The following is a 21482-nucleotide window of genomic DNA, read 5'->3' as shown; positions in this document are numbered from 1 at the left end:
TGGCAGAGGATCTGAATCGGAGGAAAGAATAGTTACCTCTACGTCCTCAGCGTGACTGCCTTCAGCGTCGTCCTGATAATAATCATTGTCAATGAGATGTACGAAAAATGAACCAAGAGAGTCAAGTTCTACCTCTGGTTCCAGATTACGCACATCGTCATCAGCTGGTAGATCGGAGGATGCAATTGTCCTTCTCTTGGCAGGTTTCTTAACAACCTTGGTCTTTGGATGAACTGGCTTGACCGGTTTGTCTTGCGGCTTTGCCGGTTTGTCTTGTGATGGTTTCTTGTTCCAGAACGGATCATCACCCTGTCAGAAAATAATCACACTTTCAGAGAATATTTGGACAGAAGCAAATTCAAATACAAAGGATTGTATGATTCTTACAGCTGGTGGTTTGTTGAAGGTGCAGAAAGGGAGTAGTCTGGTTTGGGCACAGACGGCCTCCGGTTCATTCAGTATTTTCTTTACAGCCTCAATGACTTCTTCGTCTGTAAGCTGAATGTCATTGTGCCGCTGAGCATCCTTCAAACTCCCCGTGTACTCACACATCAAACCGGGGCGCCGGCTTAAGGGCAGAATGCTCCAGCTTATCCAGCAACAAGCAAGATCAACTCCTATCAAACGGTTCGCCATGAAGGCTCTAAGCTTTGATAATTGGGGAGCATAGTTGGCCCGTTCTCTTGCTGTCAACCTCTGAGGAAATGGATGTGTGTTGCTAAGGCGTTCAGGGCGGTAGCCCGGAGGATTCTCATCAGATGGAGATGTATCCATGCAGTAAAACCAAGTCTGGTTCCACTCTTTGGGATGACTGTGGAGTTTGGGATGAGGGAAGGTGACTTCCTTCCTTTTCTGAACCGCCATTCCGCCCAGTTCCGTATTGGGTCCATCTGAGAACTCTGTGCGATGGTTTAGGTGAAAGAAACCTCGAAACAGTTCGACTGAAGGTTCCTCTTGCAGATAAACCACATAAAAGACTTGGGCATGGCAGATGTTGGTTACAGAGTTAGGACCAATGTCTTGAGGGCGCAGTTGAAAACTAGCCAGTACAGCCCGGAAAAATCTAGAACCGGGAGGGCTAAAACCTCGTCCGAGATGATCAGCAAAAACGACTACCTCTCCGTCCTTGGGTGTAGGAGGATTTTCCGGGCCGGGGACCCTCCAGTGGATGACATCTTTCTTGGCTAAAGCGCCCGTTTTAATAAGGTTGCTTAACTGTTCCTCGGTTACTCGAGAGGGAGCCCAATTGCACTCATAGACATGCTTAGCCATGACAAGGAAAATCTGAAACATGATTATTACTGGTTTAAGATTTACAGTGGACAACTATACAGCGGTATGAGGATACTAGCATATTGGTAAACCAGATTTGGTTATTCGTAAACCGGAGTGTGGCAATGGAACGGTGTAATGCATTGGCGGTTCAACAGGGGACTAATGGTATCTACCGGGTCCTCATTTTTTCTGTGAACTTAAACCGGCTAATCTGGTATTCAAAGTGTGTAAGAGAAGGAAGAAACAAGTTTTACAACTTGCTATGGTAATTTCAGATCTACCGCGCGTAGGAAAAACAAAATATATTCTGACCTAAATTCCAGCGTACTGAAAGTTCACCAAGATGAGATGAGTTGGATATCAAACAGGTGCTGAAACTGCTAAAGCACGAGATCTATGTGGTTTAAACTACTACCGCACGAGACCTATGTGGTTTTTGGATCTAATCCATGGATATAAATAAGGGAAAAGAAGGGCGGCGACGAACACTGATGAACGACAGAAACCCTAAGTGCAGATCTATGGTAAGAGAAAGGGGAGACTTACGGAGGCTGTTGAGCAGCGGCGGCGCGCGGAGGAGCTCTGGTACGTTCAGGTCGATGCAGTGGCCAAGGTTGGTGCAGCAGTCGAAGGTTGACGGCGGCGGCCGAGCTCGAAGGGTCGAGCGTCGTGAGGATGACGATGAAGTGAAGAGGCACGAGGGGGGAAATGGAAAGACCCCCTAGCCCTATTTATAAGGGAGATAAACGACAGACACGAAAATCGAGGAGCCGAGTTTGTGGATATGAGGCGATGTTGTCGCCTCGATTGTCGGAGGCTTGTTAATGACAGGTGATGTCACGGCGGTTTACCAAGATCCTAGAAGATGATGTAATGGCGGTTTACAAGATTGTGTGAAGATTTTGAAGAAGAAATTTTCTTAAGTATTGAGGATTGACATGAACCAGTTCAAATCAATCTGGGGCCTAATGTTGGGGATATTACCACTAGGCGTAAACCGGCCAGGAGAGGCCGGGTTAACCTCATAAGTAGTTCATCTGTATCTGAAGCCCATGAAGACAGACGGTGACGCTTCATAAAGGCCCAGGGCCCAAAGCCGGTTTAAGGCCTGTAGACACAAACCGACATTGATATGTAAACTTGTGTTGTAAGATAGAAGTAGCAGAGACCGAGCCGGACACGATTATGAGCCGGCCACGGAGTCTGTAAACCGACGGGCGTCAACCCATGTATATAAGGGGACGACCCGGCGGCGGTTCAAGGACAACAAACAACAACTCGAGACTCAGGCAAAGCGTATTCGCTCCCTGGTCATCGAAACCCCATCAATTCCATCACAACTAGACGTAGGCTTTTACCTTCATCGTAAGGGGCCGAACTAGTATAAACTCTCTTGCGTCCCTTGTCCGCTTTAACCCCTTTAAGCTAACCCGTAGCGATGGCTCCACGACTAAGTCCTTTCTCTAGGACATCTACCGTGACAAAACCACGACAGTAGGGGAACGTAGTAATTTCAAAAAAATTCCTACGCACATGCAAGATCATGGTGATGCATAGCAACAAGAGGGGAGAGTGTTGTCCACGTACCCTCGTAGACCGAAAGCGGAAGCGTTAGCACAACGCGGTTGATGTAGTCGTACGTCTTCACGATCCGACCGATCAAGTACCGAACGCACGACACCTCCGAGTTCAGCACACGTTCAGCCCGATGAAGTCCCTCGAACTCCGATCCAGCCAAGTGTTGCGGGAGAGTTTCGTCAGCACGATGGCGTGGTGACGATTATGATGTTCTACCGACGCAGGGCTTTGCCTAGGCACCGCTACAGTATTATCGAGGTGGACTTTGGTGGAGGGGGGCACCGCACACGGCTAAAAGATCAACAGATCAATTGTTGTGTCTCTAGGATGCCCCCTGCCCCCGTATATAAAGGAGCAAGGGGGGGAGAGGCGGCCGGCCAGGAGGGGCGTGCCAGGAGGAGTCCTACTCCCACCGGGAGTAGGACTCCCTCCCTTTTCCTTGTTGGATTAGGAGAGGAGAGGGAAGGAGAGAGGGGGAAAGGAAAGGGGGTGGCGCCGCCCCCCTCCTTGTCCAATTCGGACTTGGGGGGGGGGGAGGGGCGCGCGACTGCCCCTTGGCCGCCTCTCTTCTTCCACCAATTGGGCCCATGAGGCCCAATAACCTCCCGGGGGGTTCTGGTAACCCCCCGGTACTCCGGTATATATCAGATAACCCCCGGAGCCATTCCTGTGTCCGAATATTATCGTCCAATATATCAATCTTCATGTCTCGACCATTTCGAGACTCCTTGTCATGTCTGTGATCACATCTGGGACTCCGAACTACCTTCGGTACATCCAAACATATAAACTCATAATATAACTGTCATCGTAACTTTAAGCGTGCGGACCCTACGGGTTCGAGAACTATGTAAACATGACCGAGACACGTCTCCGGCCAATAACCAATAGCGGAACCTGGATGTTCATATTGGCTCCCACATATTCTACGAAGGTCTTTATCGGTCAAACCGCATAACAACATACGTTGTTCCCTTTGTCATCGGTATGTTACTTGCCCGAGATTCGATCGTCGGTATCTCAATACCTAGTTCAATCTCATTACCGGAAAGTCTCTTTACTCGTTCCGTAATACATCATCTCGCAACTAATTCATTAGTTACAATGCTTGCAAGGCTTATAGTGATGTGCATTACCGAGTGGGCCCGGAGATACCTCTCCGACAATCGGAGTGACAACTCCTAATCTCGAAATACGCCAACCCAACAAGTACCTTCGGAGACACCTGTAGAGCACCTTTATAATCACCCAGTTTACGTTGTGATGTTTGGTAGCACACAAAGTGTTCCTCCGATAAACGGGAGTTGCATAATCTCATAGTCATAGGAATATGTATAAGTCATGAAGAAAGCAATAGCAACATACTAAACGATCGAGCGCTAAGCTAACGGAATGGGTCAAGTCAATCACACCATTCTCCTAATGATGTGATCTCATTAATCAAATGACAACTCTTTGTCTATGGCTAGGAAACATAACCATCTTTGATCAACGAGCTAGTCAAGTAGAGGCATACTAGTGACACTCTGTTTGTCTATGTATTCACACATGTATCATGTTTCCGGTTAATACAATTCTAGCATGAATAATAAACATTTATCATGATATAAGGAAATAAATAATAACTTTATTATTGCCTCTAGGGCATATTTCCTTCACGACAGGCCTCGTTTCCATCGGTTGTTCCGTCTAAGCCCTCCCGATGAACACGACGACGCATTCCGTTCGACCCAGCCGGTTGGCTCCCCATGAACACGATGACGACGTTGTTTCTCCATTCCGACCCAGCCATGTACACGAGCCCATGCCATATGTATGCGCGAGTAGGCGTTCGAGACCCTGCCCGTATGTACGTACGTGGCCGTATTTTCTTTCTTGCACACTGGCCACTGTACGTACGTGTACATGCTACAAGCGCGCCTCTACTACGACACGTGCGCGCCTCTACATTGACCAGTATGTACGTACACATTTGCGACCAGAATGACAACGCTACGTACGCTTCGACCAGGTGGGTCCCGACTGTCAGGCACTTCCTTGCCTGCGAAGATGTAGCTAGTGGGTCCCAGCAGTCAGGGGGGAATCGTTTTTTTGCCCGGACACACTTCCTTGCGTGCGAAGATGTAGCTGGTGGGTCCCAGCAGTCAGGGGGAAATGTTTTTTCATGAAATACGATGGCCCATCCGGTGGGTCCCTGCTGTCAGGTGGAGGAATAATTATTTTGTGCGTAATAAGGAGGCACTTCCTTGCGGCCGCCGTGGACCCAGCTGTCAGCCTCTCCACGTACAGTACTCTTCCGATGGAAGTCATTCCTTGCCCATGTTGACCACGCCACGCCGAGAGCGCCAGGGCGGTGGACGACGGCGAGGCCTAGGAAGGGGACGACACGGAGCCGGGGAAGACTCGGCAGTGGAAGCCCGCGCGGAGAGGAGTACGAGGGTTCACTGGTTCGGCTGCAGTGTGAGGCTGCCGTCGCTGCAGGGCCTGGCCAGCGGTGGGAATAGTAGGGGGTGGTGAGGCCTCCGCGGCAGCACAACCGGCCACGGGAGGCAGGAGCATGCGGCACGACCGGCGCTACTTTGGGCGGCTGGAGCAAGAAGACCAGAGGTTGACGAAGCACTACGACCATTGGATGGACATCGTACGGTCACTGGAGCTAGAATCGTTCATATTGGCTAAGTTGACAAAGCACTCCGTCCCCGTCGACTTAGTAGGCCCACAAGTCAGCCTCCCACCAAGGTGGATCCCAACTAGCAGAGCGAGTATTCATTTTTTGTGCGTAATAAGGAGGCACTCCGGTGGGTCCGAGCTGACAGCGGGGGGGACGTTTTTTTCACGAAATACGGTGGCCCGTCCGGTGGGTCCTAGAAGTCAGGGGGAAACATTTTTTTCGCCAAATACAGTGGCCCGTTTGGTGGGTCCCTGCTGTCAGGTGGAGGAATAATTATTTTCCGCGTAATAAGGAGGCACTTCCTTGCGGCTACCGTGGAGTCAGCTGTCAGCCTCTCCACGTACAGTACTCTTCCGATGGAAGTCATTCCTTGACCACGTTGACCACGCCGCGCCGAGAGCACCAGGGCGGTGGACGACGGCGAGCGGCGAGGCCTAGGAAGGGGACGACACGGAGCCATAGAAGACGCGGCAGTGGAAGCCCGCGCGGAGAGGAGTACGAGGGTTCACTGGTTCTGCTGCGGTGTGAGGCTGCCGTCGCCGCAGAATAACAGGGGGTGTGGGTGAGTGGAGGGATGGCCTGGCCAGCGGTGGGAGTAGTAGGGGGCGGTGAGGCCTCCACGGCAGCACAACCGGCCATGGGAGGCAGTAGCAGGTGCACCACCGGCGCTGCTTTGGGCGGCTGGAGCAAGAAGACCAGAGGTTGAAGAAGCACTACGGCCATTGGATGGACACCGTACGGTCACTGCAGCTAGAATCATTCATATTGACTAAGTTGACAAAGCCCTTGGTACGCGTCAACTTAGTAGGCCCACAGGTCAGCTTCCGAAACGGTGCACCCCAGATGTCAGGGGGAGGAATCATTTTTTGGGCGGGTGAAGCTAGAATATCCGAGATTGAAGAAGAAGCACGGCATCCGTTGGATGGACATCCAATGGCCACTGCTGCTAGAACCGTGTGTTGACTATAATAAGTTGACAAAGCCTTGCATACGCGTCAACTTCTTTTTTTTAGGGGACGCGTCAACTTAGTAGGCCCACAAGTGTGTGGCAGAGAACTTATAGCCCATTTGCGATTTGTAAGAATGTACAACCCATTTTTGAATTCTGATGGAATTTACTACAGCCCATTTACAGTTTGTTAAAAGTACAACCCATTTTCTAGCTAGGACAACGATTAATAATTTCAACCAACCGTTCAAGACAGAATTCAATAAAATTTCCCACATTTTGATGGGATCCGAAATATTTTTATCCCGAAATTTCTAGTCAGATTAAATATAAATTTGTATTACGTAAAAATCTAACGAAACATTACGCGCGCAACAATTAAAAATTAAGATTTTCAAAATCCATAAATAATATTTTATAAACTAATTTCGTGCTTGGTGCATTTTTTTATAGTTACTGCCCAGTTTTTATAATTACAACCCATTTATTATTTTTAAAGCCCATTTTCCTGTTAAGCCTAATGCATCCCTCCTAGGAAAGCTTTGCAGCCCAGCGGGGCGGAGAATAACGAGTTGACCTTGCCTGGGTATTCCTCAAAAAACGTATAGCTGGGCTAGCCATTTGCATCTTGAAAAAAATTAATATCTGGGCTGGATATGTGTCCTGGGCTTGACGGGCCACAGCCCGCCCAGTTAATACCCTGCTCTCCTCTAAACAACAACGAAACATCGTCGAGAAAAACTCTGCAGTGCTCATGCCTCAAAAACACAAATACTGCTCGAGCTGCTTGGTCCCAGCAGTCGGCCGCACCTTGTGCAATTCTCTCGTTTATATTGACTACATAGGTTGACAATGGTGTGGGACCGTGATGTCAGGAAACCAGGAGGAAGCAAAAAAATTATAGTTGTACATAATAAGGAGGCACTTGCGTACATACGGCTATGGCCCTAGTGGGTCCCTACTGTCATCCAGTCAAAATAAAGTCATCTCCTATATCCTCATGTTCATTGACCATGTTAATAATGCTCGGCGCCACGGCGAGCGCAACAACTCGAAGGACGACGGAGAGGGCCTTGCGGGCCCTATGGATGGTCTGATACAGCGCCCGCTGCTCATTCAGGAAGCCAGGATCATCAGACACCTATGAGCACCTTCGAGAGACTCAGACGGCATGAAACGGTAAGGCCGCGCTTGGGAGCTCTAGTTTATTTCACACCTGTACTAAGATACAAGTGTAATTTACTCGTCATCGGAAACAACGCGTAAAATACAGGCGTAATGAAACCGAGGGCCCGAGGTCTGTAAGTAAAACCGGCGGGTTACGCGTGTAATTTGAGAGACCGGTGTATATTTTACTAGTCGAAATCGACCAACCAAGCGCTTCGCCCGAGACCATCTGCTTTTATTTACAAGCGTCAGTTTTACACGCGGTTTTGGTTGGAAAACGACGATCCAATCACGGCCTAAGATGATGAGTTGGTCGGAAGATCATATGGTTTCACGTCTAACCTACCCGACTTGTCGTATAGGCTATGAATGAAACATAAGACGATGAACTTCTTAAGCACGAAAACAACAGAAGAGGATGATCTTCCTAACAAGCAAATCACTGGCATTAGATCGACATGCAAAACAATACGAAGCATTATTCTCAGGAGGCACGGTGAACAGCTCATGATGCCGCATGCCACAACATTCCAAGCTCAACTTTGCAATCAAACACAAGTTCTGGCATTACATAGACAATATTCAGAACAAACTCTTCAAATATCTTACATAAGTCAACATTCATGTGACTATGCATCTCAGCAGAGTAAATATTTACTTCTGAACTGAAGGCAGGAATAGGAAAAAACGATCGACGTTGCTCACAGCAAAGGGCGTCCCACTCAAAAGTATCAAATGCATGTCTTCTGGCTAACATCAATGAGCAAAAATTGACAAGGTTTTCCAATTCCAATATATTAAACTAATGTCAACTTTGACAAGCTTTTCCCATTCAAAATATGTAATGCCTATGATTGTGGAACGGGCAGGGTTTGTCATCAGTTTGTCCTCTGATAGTCTGGTGGCTCAAGGTGACGACGAATGATTAGAGAACCATTCGATGTATTGTGCATGATGTTAAGTATTATGGAGGACACGAACCATCTGAACATTTTGTGCAGTTCCACTAAAATCAAGCTGAGCATCCCTATGGATTTCGTATTTATATGCTGCCAGAAAACAAAGACACATCAGCACACACATGAATATTGGGCCCAGTGTCAACCCAACAATCGGTGGACTAACAAACTGAAAGTACGGTAAACAGATTACCATACCCAGATGCCCCATCATTGTTGCTTAGAGTGACATTGATAGACTTGGAGTCCTGTCCTGGCTTCTTGGTACTTGTTTGGGCACTTGTTTGCCCAGTGTTCCTCCGAACCACAAGTAAAGCAGCCATCTCTCTTTTTGTCTTTCTTCTTACCCTTCTTATTGGCTGACGCTGGCAGCACCATTCAAACATATAGTCCGGTGGCTCAAGGTGACGACAAATGATTAGAGAACCATTCGATGTATTGTACATGATGAAGTATTATGGAGGACACAAACCATCTGGACATTTTGTGCAGTTCCACTAAAATCAAGCTGAGCATCCCTGTGGATATCGTATTTATATGCTGCAAGAAAACAAAGACACAGCAGCACACACATGAATATTGGCCCCAGTGTCAACCCACCAATCGGTGGACTAACAAACTGAAAGTACGGTAAACAGATTACCATACCCAGATGCCCCATCATTGCTTCTTAGAATGACATTGACAGATTTGGAGTCCTGTCCTGGCTTCCTGTACTTGTTTGGGCACTTTTTGCCCAGTGCACTCCACGTGTTGTAGAGTTTCCTATGCTCTCTGCAGACTAGTCATGTCACCAGCGTCTACTAATACTCTGTAAAGCTTCTCGATCATTCCTTGTGTAATGTAGCGCAAACAGTGACTACTTCTTTCTGCAAAGTGGTAAGACCAACTAGACCCACTAATGCAGCAGTTTGCCTTAGACACATTGGCTCCTTTTGTGCAGTTCAACTAAAATCAAAGTCGGAATAAAACCGAGCTTTAATTTTGATATCCCTGTAAGCAACAAAAGGTATGAGGGAAACAATTACAGAGAAATAACAGTTGATGACTTGTACTCCCAGAAGAAGAACATCTACTGATCTACCTTATCTTAATGGGAAACAAAGCAGGAGAGTAGCAATTCTCAATCATTGTGATTCATGCATATTAACTGAGACATTATCTGAACAATGCCTTGTTTCAACATGTATAAAGAACGACAAAGCAGAAAAGTATCATTCCTAAAACAATGCGACTGATTCATTTTAACAGAGACATTATCTTAACAATACCTTGGTTAAACATGTAGAAAGAACTACAAAGCAGGATAGTACCATTTGTTAAACATTGTAGCTGATATGTAATAACAGAGACATTATCTGAACAATACATTTCTTAAACATGTACTCCGGCCGATCCCTAACAGAAATGGTACTCCCGCCGATCCCTAACAAGTGTTGCAGTTTTGAACTAAGATTCAGTAGTTAATTCTGAGGAAAGTCGGTACTGACCTTTCAAGACCATGATTTGAAACAACTCGTGAGGAAGACCTGAGAGAGATCTCAACACATATATGGAAATCCGGTCTCATTTTGTGCAGTTCCACCAAAAATAAGCGAAGCAAAATGTCGCAATAGCAACAAGTTGAATAGATATCCCTGTTTTAACAGAGGCAAAATAGGAATCAATTACTGGCCAATAAAGGAGGATGAAACATGCAGCCACAAAAATGGTAATCCTGCCAATCCCTAACAAGTGTTGCAGTTTTGAAATAAGATTCAGTAGTTAATTCTGAGAGTGGCATTGCTTAATTTTACCAGCAGCATTAGATTAACAAAAAGCATAAACAGTTCCAGGGGAGAGTGGGCGCAACAACATGTGCTTCCATCTACTTATAAAGGGGGTGATGCAGAGTTTGTTGTAACAAAGCAACAAGCATAATGTCTGGGTTGGTCCCATTTTTGTTCACTACTTAATGGGAAAAGACAGCAATACAATAGCTTCAATTCAACATTTATTTAAAACAGTACCAATACAAGTAGAACAGCATCTCAAAACACACTGCACGATCATGTGGATGAAGGCAAGTACCAACCTGTCATGACGCACACAAGATCACGTACGAATCTGCCAACACGAATAGGAAATGCAATCTCGTTTTGTGCAGTTACTCTGAAATCAAGTAAAGTCGCCGGTGTGACATTTAAGTTTGCTGTAGCAACAAGTTGAATAGATATCCCTGATTTAACAGAGGCAAAAAAGGAAACAATTACAGCTAATAAAGGAGGATGAAACATGCGGTCACAAAAAGAAGCATCCACCTTATCTTGATGGAAAACAAAGTATAGGACAGTAGCATTTCTAAAACGGTTGCATTGATTCATATTAACAGAGAAATTCTCTTAAAATAGTTCAGTAGTTAATTCTGAGAGTGGCATTGCCTAAAATACAATAGCTTCAATTCAACATTTATTTAAAACAGTATCAATACAAGTAGCACAACATCTCAAAACACACTGCACGATCATGTGGATGGGACATGGGACATGCCAGCACCATGTGCGTCCACACGTATAAATGGGTGATGCAGAGTATGTAGCCAAGCAGCATATCTGCGTTGGTCCCACATTTGTTCTCTTTGAAACTTTTTCCGATGTGAGGGCAGCAAATCTAGTCCTGCACAAACTACCCGACCCCCCAGTTTCTTTCCCTTTTCAACAAAGAGTTCGGTTCCTTACAGATGTGTGTACTAGGTTACCCCCTTTTTCCCTTTTCGACCAACAAAGCGGCTGGATAGCTAGTCTATACTACTTTCCCTCGGATCATACTACGCTTTTGTGCAGTTCCACTAAAATCGAGCTCAGCATCCCTGATGGCAAAGATATTGAAGAAGTGTGATTAGAATAATAGTACTGGCACTAGTTCATGAGACATAAACTCATCACAAGTAGAAGCCGGTAGAAGTAGAGAAAGATCGACATGGAGATGGAGCTACGTGGGGAGCTGCGGCAGTGGACCAAGCCGGCTCCAAAAGGAAGATGGACTACCTGGGACGTTGGGCTGTAGCTAGAAGGGCGGTTGGGACGCGGCATCGGCCCATACCACGGTGACCCCCGATTGGGACGCACCAACTGTGGATTTTCTCCCTCGCCGATGTCGACCGCGTCTACGCAGAACATTGTTCCCTTCCCCCAGCAGCGGGATCAGGCCGGATATGTGACCAGCGGTGTGGCCACCGTCGTTCTATGCTTGTGAAGAAAGCAACCCAAGCAAGCAGGCTTGTAGCTTAGGCTACTGCTAGTGTATATATAGTGGTTTTCTTTTTCTCTCCATATCAACCATTTTATATTGCGTACGTGTCATTGAAGAGTGAAATGATGGTTGCTTCTTCCGAATAACTTACTGTGTGATTTGACTGCTCCTTTAGTGGCCCCTACACGTACTCCCCCTACGTGTATGCAATAGTCACACGTACACATGGACGAAAAAACGCGCGCGACGCCCTAATGCATGCATGTCCGAGCACACGACGGAACACACACGGTCACGCTCAAGTGCTCAACCTACACGTGCATGCACACACATACTCAGCCAGGGTGAGCTAGTGACCGTATAAACACCGGAAAATGTATATATTAAGCGCAATGAGCGTATTATGAAGTCCACTGACCGTATTTTTACAAATATATAGTGACAGACAGTGTATTTATCTCGTTTGAAATTAAGCCATATTAACCGGGGAGGAGGCAGTATGGACTAGCATTACTTTGTTGTGTCCCATCAACTTGCCGAATGAGGAGAAGCTTGCAGGACGGGAGAAGCTTGCGCGCGGTGGCTCGCAGGACAAGGAGAAACTTTTGACTAATGCAAGCTCTCCTTCGCTCAGGCGGTGGACGTGCAACAGTTAATTCGGTGTCACATTGCCAGAAGCATACACTGTACTAGTACTATTATTGTTGCACTTCCCGAAGAGGCGAACAGCGAAGCGCAAAGTTTACTAGTACTAGTACTACTACTATAGTCTATAGAGGTATGTACTATACTAGTACTAGGAACCGGATGGAGGAGCGTCTGCACTCTTATTATATTTTTAAAATGTGATAAAGCAATCTTCAACACATTTGGTTCTCTTCGAGCGTTCTCGCATGTGATAATGGAAGTTGATTGCATGGAACACTCGCCACAATTCTCGCTTAATTCTCGCTCATATCCTGTTACAAATAGGAGCGCTCGGTAATATTTCCTCTTTTTTTGTTATTCAGCATGTAAACAGGTCAGCAAACCTTGCAACGCATCTTTGTGCGAACCGTGCTTACTACACTTTGAATGTGGCCGAGAGCTGGCTTGATGAAACACCTCGCTTCCTACTTCTTTTTTTGCGGGGTACCTCGCTTCCTAGTGACCAGTGTCTTGGCTGATCATCCTAAGAATGCTTATATATGAATAAAGCTCTCTCATTTACCCGCAAAAAGATTAAGCCATATTAACCGGAAAGGAGGGAGTATGGACTAGCGCTACTTTTTGGTGTGTCCCGTGAACTCGCAGAATGAGGAGAAGCTTGCAGGACAAGGTGAAGCTCGCTCACGCCTTTTGACTAATGCAACGTACCCTCGCCCAGGCGGTGGACATGCATCAGTTCATTCGGTGTCAGATTCCCAGAGGCATACATTGTAGTACCAAACATGCGGAGTACCATCATTGTTCGACTTCACGAAGAGGCGAAGAGCCAAGCGCAAGGTTTAGTAGTACGAGTAGTACTACTACTAGAACCGCATGGTGGAGCCTCTGTACTCTTATTTTTTTAAATCTCTGATAAAGTACACAGTTATTCCGGAGAAGGGCGGAAAACGGCAGCCCAACATGTAATGATGATATCGATCAACCATGCTCGAATATATCTTGGCCTCCGTGCGAGCCCGTCTGTGTGTTCTCGCTCCTCGTCTGGCTCAAGGAATGGCACGTAGCGACCCGACCCGAATGGATCAAGTCTCTGTGCTTAAGTGTCATCCCTGGATCGGTATGCTGACACACACAGTACTCGAGGATTTATAACAGAGGTAAATCACATGTATAAAGTAACGTAAATACCATTACCTCAATCCAAATAGCGGAAGTAACAAGGTTGTGGATTCCCATCAACACCAACGGCAAAGTTGAGTGTAGAAATCGTAACCCTAACGAATCACTTACTCGTCGTAAGATATCCTGCAACATGAAACGTTGCAGCCCAAAAATGGGTCAGCACATGGAATATGCTGGCAATGTAACACATAGTGAATAATGAACAAAGTAATGCTATACTACATGCATATATGGCTGGTGGAAAGCTCTATGGTTACTGTTTTTGCGAAAAGCCAATTTTTCCCTACTTCAAAGGAATAAAATTTATTTAACTATCATGGTGGTTGTGAAACATTGAGATGGTTGACAGCATCTCAATCCCAATTAAGTATCATCATTAACCCAACAATATTAATTAAAGTATCATGATGAGATCAACGGGATAATCCAAGAACTAGATACTCAAGATGTCCATAACCGGGGACACGGCTAACCATGATTAGTTTGTACACTCTGCAGAGGTTTGCGCACTTTTCCCCACAAGACTCGATCGCCTCCGCTTGATTCTCGCACTGCATGATGTTTGAGAAACGGATGACCGAGACACAGTCTTTCAGAAACAATCACTCTTTACTCTGGATGGACCGGTACACCTACTTTCCCCTACATCTGCTAGTCCACCTCTTCAAGAGATCATGTAACCTACTCAGCTATGCAAGAGCCCATAATAGCTTGTGGCTGCACACGGAAGTTTCTAGCATGAATAATCTTATGATCCCTTTGGGCCTGGGTGGCGGATCTTATACATACAGACAACACTGGGTTCTCCAGGTGCCTCAATCCACCCAGATGTGAGTTTTAGTTGCCACCTTAAGTAAACCATTATTAACAATCTCACATCTGTCATGAACTTCACTCAAACCCAATCCACGTCTACGAGCATAGCATGGCAATAATAAAAGCAACGTAGAGGTAACTCCCAAGGGTTTGATAAAGTAAAACAGGTAATAGGTACTACCTCAACTACTTCCCAGTTCCCACAATTTAATTAGATCCTAATCATGCAAGTGTTTGAGGAAAACAGATCTAATGCAATAAAACTGGGTATGGAAAGTATATGATCAAAGTGTTACTTGCCTGCAATGTTGATGAAGATGATTCGCACTCAAAACTCTTGATAGATCTACTCGTCACACTCCGGTCAATCTATCGAGAGCAAGCAATAGTAACCACACATAAGCAATCACTCAAAAGATCGAGAAGAACGAAGAAGATAGTTCGGAAAACATCAAAACAAAGCAAATAACTCTTGCAACATAAAACAATTTCTAACAGTACCAAAATTATGTGAATTTGGCCTTATCAGAAAGTTTAGGTCAAGAGCTTCGGTTTGCAAAAAGGATCAACTCAAACGGAGTTACGGAACTCAAGTTATGAACAAAAGAAGTTTGAATACAAATCTGTTTGAATTCAAATTTTAAATCTTTCAAAAACATGTTTAAGTTGTTTTACTGGATAGAGGGAATCATAACGAAGACGTGGGCGTTGGTTTCGTTGGATTTGGACAAACGAGTAAAAAGATGTGATCGTTTGAAAATCAGGGACTAATCTGTAACTAAAATCATCACAAACGGGTCCCTGGCAGAAAATTAAATATATAAGGAAAAGTCTAAATAGCGAACGCTCGCTAACTAGTTCTAAACAGAGAACGTTCGCAGTTTAGTAAAACCTAAAAAAAACAAATCTAAATTTTCTTAATAAAACCAAAACGAAAAATAAAAAAACCGGGGCGGTTCACGGTTTATACCGGTGGGGTTTTCATCGAAAACCGGCGGTTTTCGGCGGCGGACCGGGTCGGCGGTGGCGGGGCTCGCCGGCGTCGGAGAAGGGCGGCGGCAGCTCGGGCTCGACCGAAGCGGCGGCTCTGGTGGCCCGCGGCAAGGGCGGAGTGGACGGGGAGGGGCGGCGCGTCGCGGCGAGGAGGATGGCGGCGTCGGCGGCGGTCGACGGCGACGGGGCGGCGGCTACGGCGTGCGGCGACGGTGAGATGCGGGAGAGGCGGCGGCGGGGCAGAGAGAGAGAGGGGGCCCGGGGCGGCGCTATTTAAGGGGGGGAAAGGAGGAGGCGTGGGGAAGGGGTCAGAGGAGGCCGGAGGCGGCACGACGGCCATGGCGGCGCGGCAGCGGACTCGGGGAGAGTCCCGGTCGGGAACGGGGCGACGGGCGAGCTGGGCTGGGCCGCGGCCTGGCCTGGGAGCTGGGCCGGCCCAGTCGGAGGGGAGGGTTTTTTTTTAAAAAAAACTCCGACAAACAAAATAAAACAAATAAAAGTAAAATATTATATAGGCATATAATATATCAAAATTTTCAGAAAAAACTTTCCAACAACATGGACATTCTTACAACACAAAATAAAATTCACACAAATTTAAATAAATCAAACAGTGATGCTGCTTTAATAAAATCCAATAAAAATCATTTTAAAAATACCAAAATGATTTCAAATTTATTTTTCTCCAATTTTCTGATGTAGGGAATCATGTTACCCTATTTTCTATATATTTTTATTTTGGAGAAAAATAATTTGAATAAAACTCAAATAACTCATTGGAAAATAATTTCAATGGGACTTTGAATTTAATCCTTTGAAACTCCCAACTCATATTTCATTTGTTTTGAAGAAGTCATTTTATCTTCTCTCGTGAAAATCATTGAGTTGCATAAAGTTTCAGAAATGGGAAATATTTTCAAATGAAATTCAAATATTTTCAACACCCCTTGTCATTTAGATAAATGGAAGAAGTCATGTCATCTTCTCTCCGGGGTTTTGTGGTGAAAAGAATTTGAATTTATGGAGACCATAAAAGCAAAATGAAAGTTTGGGAAAGTCCTTTTATTCCCTCTCATTTAACTTTCAAAAGATTTCGAATTCCACTCACTTTCACTCAATCAATCAAACAATCAGCCCAATCTATCTGTTTATTATAACATTCCAAAATTTAGATTGAGATGTTACATGGCAGGTTGGCCATTTTGCCGTCAATTGAGATCGGTTTGCTCACACTCCGGTCCCACATGTCAGTGATATGCCAAGAGGAGGTGCGTTGACCGACTGGCCATACGCGTACTTGGTTTTGCACCTTCATACTACTCCTCCCTCCGTCACAGTTTACAGGGCGCGCTTCATTATGATGCATTTCTCTCAATGCATTTCCACCACCAGAGAGACTTTAGACGCGTTTGGTTTAATGCTCAATTAATTAGGGCGTGGTAACCGCAATTTTCTCTCGATGTAGTACTACGGAGTGGAGTAAAAGTGCATGCATGTGTGTACCCGGGGTGGAAGCACTGCATGCATGTGTGTACGCATTATTTCCTCTAGTAATAGACGTCGTGCTATAACTACCAATGCTATTTTTCAGGCCGATCGCTTGTCGCCTTGGTCCCAGAGATTTTCTCTTTTTCTGAAGCGCGCTCTATAAACAGTGACAGATGGAGTAGTATGAGCGGATTCAAAGAAGAGTGTATTGATGGTTGCTTCTTCCGAGCAACTTACAGTGGGAAAGGTGGGTCTTATGATTTGACTACTCATTACTCACTATTAATGCGGCGCAACAACCGTTCTGAGTCTCCCATGCGGCTGTGCACTACTCCCTCGGTTCTTAAATATACTCCGGAGTATTTGTCTTCCTAGAGATTTCAACGAGTGACTATTCAAATATTTGTCTTTTTATAGATTCAAATAGACTACTACATACGGATGTATATAGACATATTTTAGAGTGTAGATTCACTCATTTTGCTCCGTATGTAGCTTGTTGAAATCTCTAGAAAGACTAATATTTAGGAACGGAGTGAGTACACATACGAAGCAAAATGAGTGAATCTACACTCTAAAATATGCCCATTTGAAATTTGTAAAAAGATAAATATTTAGGAACGAAGGAGTATAATTTTGTGCATGGCACATGGACCCGGATGCCGAAGAGGCTTCTGGCAATGCTATCAAGCTTCCAACATTTGTTTACATAATTGACGTACTATACAAATAATTTTCCAGCGACATGAAATTGTACAATGGTGTGTGCTTTTAGCTTTTGTTTCGTGTGTCCTGCCATCGATGCTCTTTCGAAAACAATAAAAAACTAACTTCCTTGCTAATCAGAGCTAATATTTACATCACAACTGAAGACAAAGTTGTGAGAAGGTGTTAAATTAAAATTGATCCATGCTTTCATTGGCAGCAATGTCCCCCCAGCTCTGTCTAAATCAACAAGGCATGTTGGGAAAAAAAGTAGCTGTCTGGAGCATGCAACATTCCGATCATTTTGTGCAGTTCCACTAAAATAGAGTTAAGCGTCCCTGTTCCAAAGATATTAAGTGTGATTACGATAATAGAGGACTGCTGATGAAACAATAAACACACAAATAGAAGCCGGTCACCTTTGCAGTCTCTCTTAAGACTAACTAGTTGGAGAAGATTAGGCTCGGAGTTGGATGAGGAGGATAGAGCAAAACCAATCTCCCTTTGTGCAGTCGCACTGAAATGTAGAGACATTGCCCGTGTGACATTTTGGTAGAACTGCACAAAACACTCTTAAGAAAAAAGTGATTTGTGCAGTTCACCAAAAGGTCGCAATAGCAACGAGGTGAAATGGATAGCCCTGTTTGCAAAAAAAGGTAGAAAGGAAACAATTACTGGCCAATAACAGTTGATGACACATGCGACGACAAAAAAGAAGCATATTCCTTGTCCTAAGGGAAGATAACAACATGGTTGTGTTTGTCTAAAACGGTGTGAGGACGAGATTGCAATATGGAAAGTACGCCAGACAAGCTACGTTTTGGGCTAAGAACTATGGAAGATCCGCATGCAGCGACATGGGAAGATGGGCAGTGGATCAAGGCCGGAGGGGATACCTGGAGGTCGTCCGGATGTAACTAGGTGAGCGGCGGCGGGCGGAATCTGCCCATACTGCGGCAGCGAGAAGGTGGCGTCGGCCCTACCACACCGGAGCTTGGTCAGAGAGAACGGCGTGTACCGCAGATCGGGACGTGGTGCCTCGGTGCCGTCGAACGGAGAAACGATGCACGTCCTCCCTTTCCGCCGGCGGACGGGATGCGGCCGGATCAGTGACCAACGGTGAGAGAGAGAGAGGCCACCGAAGCCTTGTGTGAGATACTCTGAAGGGAGACAAACCATGCAGGCAGGCTCCATTGTATATAGTCGAGCGGACTACCTTTTTCTCCATAAAAATCGTTTTATATTCTGTGTACGTGCCATTGAGCAATATAACTTTATTTAAAAATAACGCGCCAACGCATCAAGTTGAACTTTGTTTCGTGCACGCGTGGTACACGACCTCCGTAGGTAAACAACCGCAACACGCGTTCAAATTAGCACGTGGGCTGCCATTTCGTACAGAAATGAGCTCCACCGTATACCTGCGCGGGTGTGGCTGGACACGAAGCATGAGCTCCACCGTGTATTGACTTTTGCGTAGACTCCCCGGCAACGGCGCCAGAAATCCTTCTTTCTACCTCTTGAGCACTGCGTTGGTTTTCCCTTGAAGAGGAAAGGGTGATGCAGCAAAGTAGCGTAAGTATTTCCCTCAGTTTTGAGAACCAAGGTATCAATCCAGTAGGAGGCCACGCACGAGTCCCTCACACCTACACAAACAAATAAATCCTCGCAACCAACGCGATAAGGGGTTGTCAATCCCTTCACGGTCACTTACGAGAGTGAGATCTGATAGATATGATAAGATAATATTTTTGGTATTTTTATGATAAAGATGCAAAGTAAAATAGAAGCAAAATAAAAGGCAACTGAAATAGCTTGTTGATGGGAGATTAATATGATGGAAAATAGATCCGGGGGACATAGGTTTCACTAGTGGCTTCTCTCAAGAGCATAAGTATTACGGTGGGTGAACAAATTACTGTTGAGCAATTGACAGAATTGAGCATAGTTATGAGAATATCTAGGTAGATCATGTATATAGGCATCACGTCCGAGAGAAGTAGACCGACTCCTGCCTGCATCTACTACTATTACTCCACACATCGACCGCTATCTAGCATGCATCTAGAGTATTAAGTTCATAAGAATAGAGTAACGCTTTAAGCAAGATGACATGATGTAGAGGGATAAACTCATGCAATATGATATAAACCCCATCTTGTTATCCTCGATGGCAACAATACAATACATGCCTTGCTGCCCCTACTGTCACTGGGAAAGGACACCGCAAGATTGAACCCAAAGCTAAGAACTTCTCCCATTGCAAGAAAGATCAATCTAGTAGGCCAAACTAAACTGATAATTCGAAGAGACTTGCAAAGATAACCAATCATACATAAAAGAATTCAGAGAAGTTTCAAATATTGTTCATAGATAAACTTGATCATAAACCCACAATTCATCGGTCTCAACAAACACACCGCAAAAGAAGATTACATCGAATAGATCTCCACGAGAGAGGGGGAGAACATTGTATTGAGATCCAAAAAGAGAGAAGAAGCCATCTAGCTAATAACTATGGACCCGAAGGTCTGAGGTAAACTACACACACATCATCAGAGAGGCTATGGTGTTGATGTAGAAGCCCTCCGTGATCGATGCCCCCTCCGGCGGAGCTCCGGAACAGGCCCCAAGATGGGATCTCACGGGTACAGAAGGTTGCGGCGGTGGAATTAGGTTTTTGGCTCCGTATCTTGTAGTTTGGGGGTACGTAGGTATATATAGGAGGAAGGAGTACGTCGGTGGAGCAACAGGGGGCCCACGAGGGTGGAGGGCGCGCCTGGGGGGTAGGCGCGCCCCCTACCTCGTGCCCTCCTGGTTGAAGTCTTGACGTAGGGTCCAAGTCCTCTGGATCACGTTCGTTCTGAAAATCACGTTCTCGAAGGTTTCATTCCGTTTGGACTCCGTTTGATATTCTTTTTCTGCGAAACTCTGAAATAGGCAAAAACAGCAATTCTGGGCTGGGCCTCCGGTTAATAGGTTAGTCCCAAAAATAATATAAAAGTGTATAATAAAGCCCAATAATGTCCAAAAAAGAATATAATATAGCATGGAACAATCAAAAATTATAGATACGTTGGAGACGTATCAAGCATCCCCAAGCTTAATTCCTGCTCGTCCTCGAGTAGGTAAATGATAAAAACAGAATTTTTGAGGTGGAATGCTACTTGGCATAATTTCAATATAATTCTTCTTATTGTGGCATGAATGTTCAGATTTGATATGATTCAAGATAAAAGTTTAATGTTGACATAAAAACAATTATACTTCAAGCACACTAACTAAGCAATTATGTCTCATCAAAATAACATAGCCAAAGCAAGTTATCCCTACAAAATCATATAGTCTGGCTATGCTCCATCTTCCCCACACAAAATATTCATATCATGTACGACCCCGGTTTTGGCCAAGCATTTGGTTCATACTTTTAACGCGCTTGAGCCTTTTCAACTCTTACACAATACATGAGCGCAAGCCATGGATATAGCACTATGGTGGAATAAGGTATAATGGTAGGGGTTATGTGGGAAGACAAAAAAGGAGAAAGTCTCACATCAACGAGGCTAATCAACGGGCTATGGAGATGCCCATCAATTGATGTTAATGCGAGGAGTAGGGATTGCCATGCAACGAATGCACTAGAGCTATAAGTGTATGAAAGCTCAAAAAGAAACTAAGTGGGTGTGCATCCAACTTGCTTGCTCACGAAGACCTCGGGCATTTGAGGAAGCCCATCATTGGAATATACAAGCCAAGTTCTATAATGAAATTTCCCACTAGTATATGAAAGTGACAAAATGAGAGACTCTCTATTATGAAG

Source organism: Aegilops tauschii, chromosome 2 (genome assembly GCF_002575655.3).
Source record: "Aegilops tauschii subsp. strangulata cultivar AL8/78 chromosome 2, Aet v6.0, whole genome shotgun sequence".
NCBI lineage: Eukaryota > Viridiplantae > Streptophyta > Magnoliopsida > Poales > Poaceae > Aegilops > Aegilops tauschii.
This window is presented reverse-complemented; position numbering follows the sequence as displayed.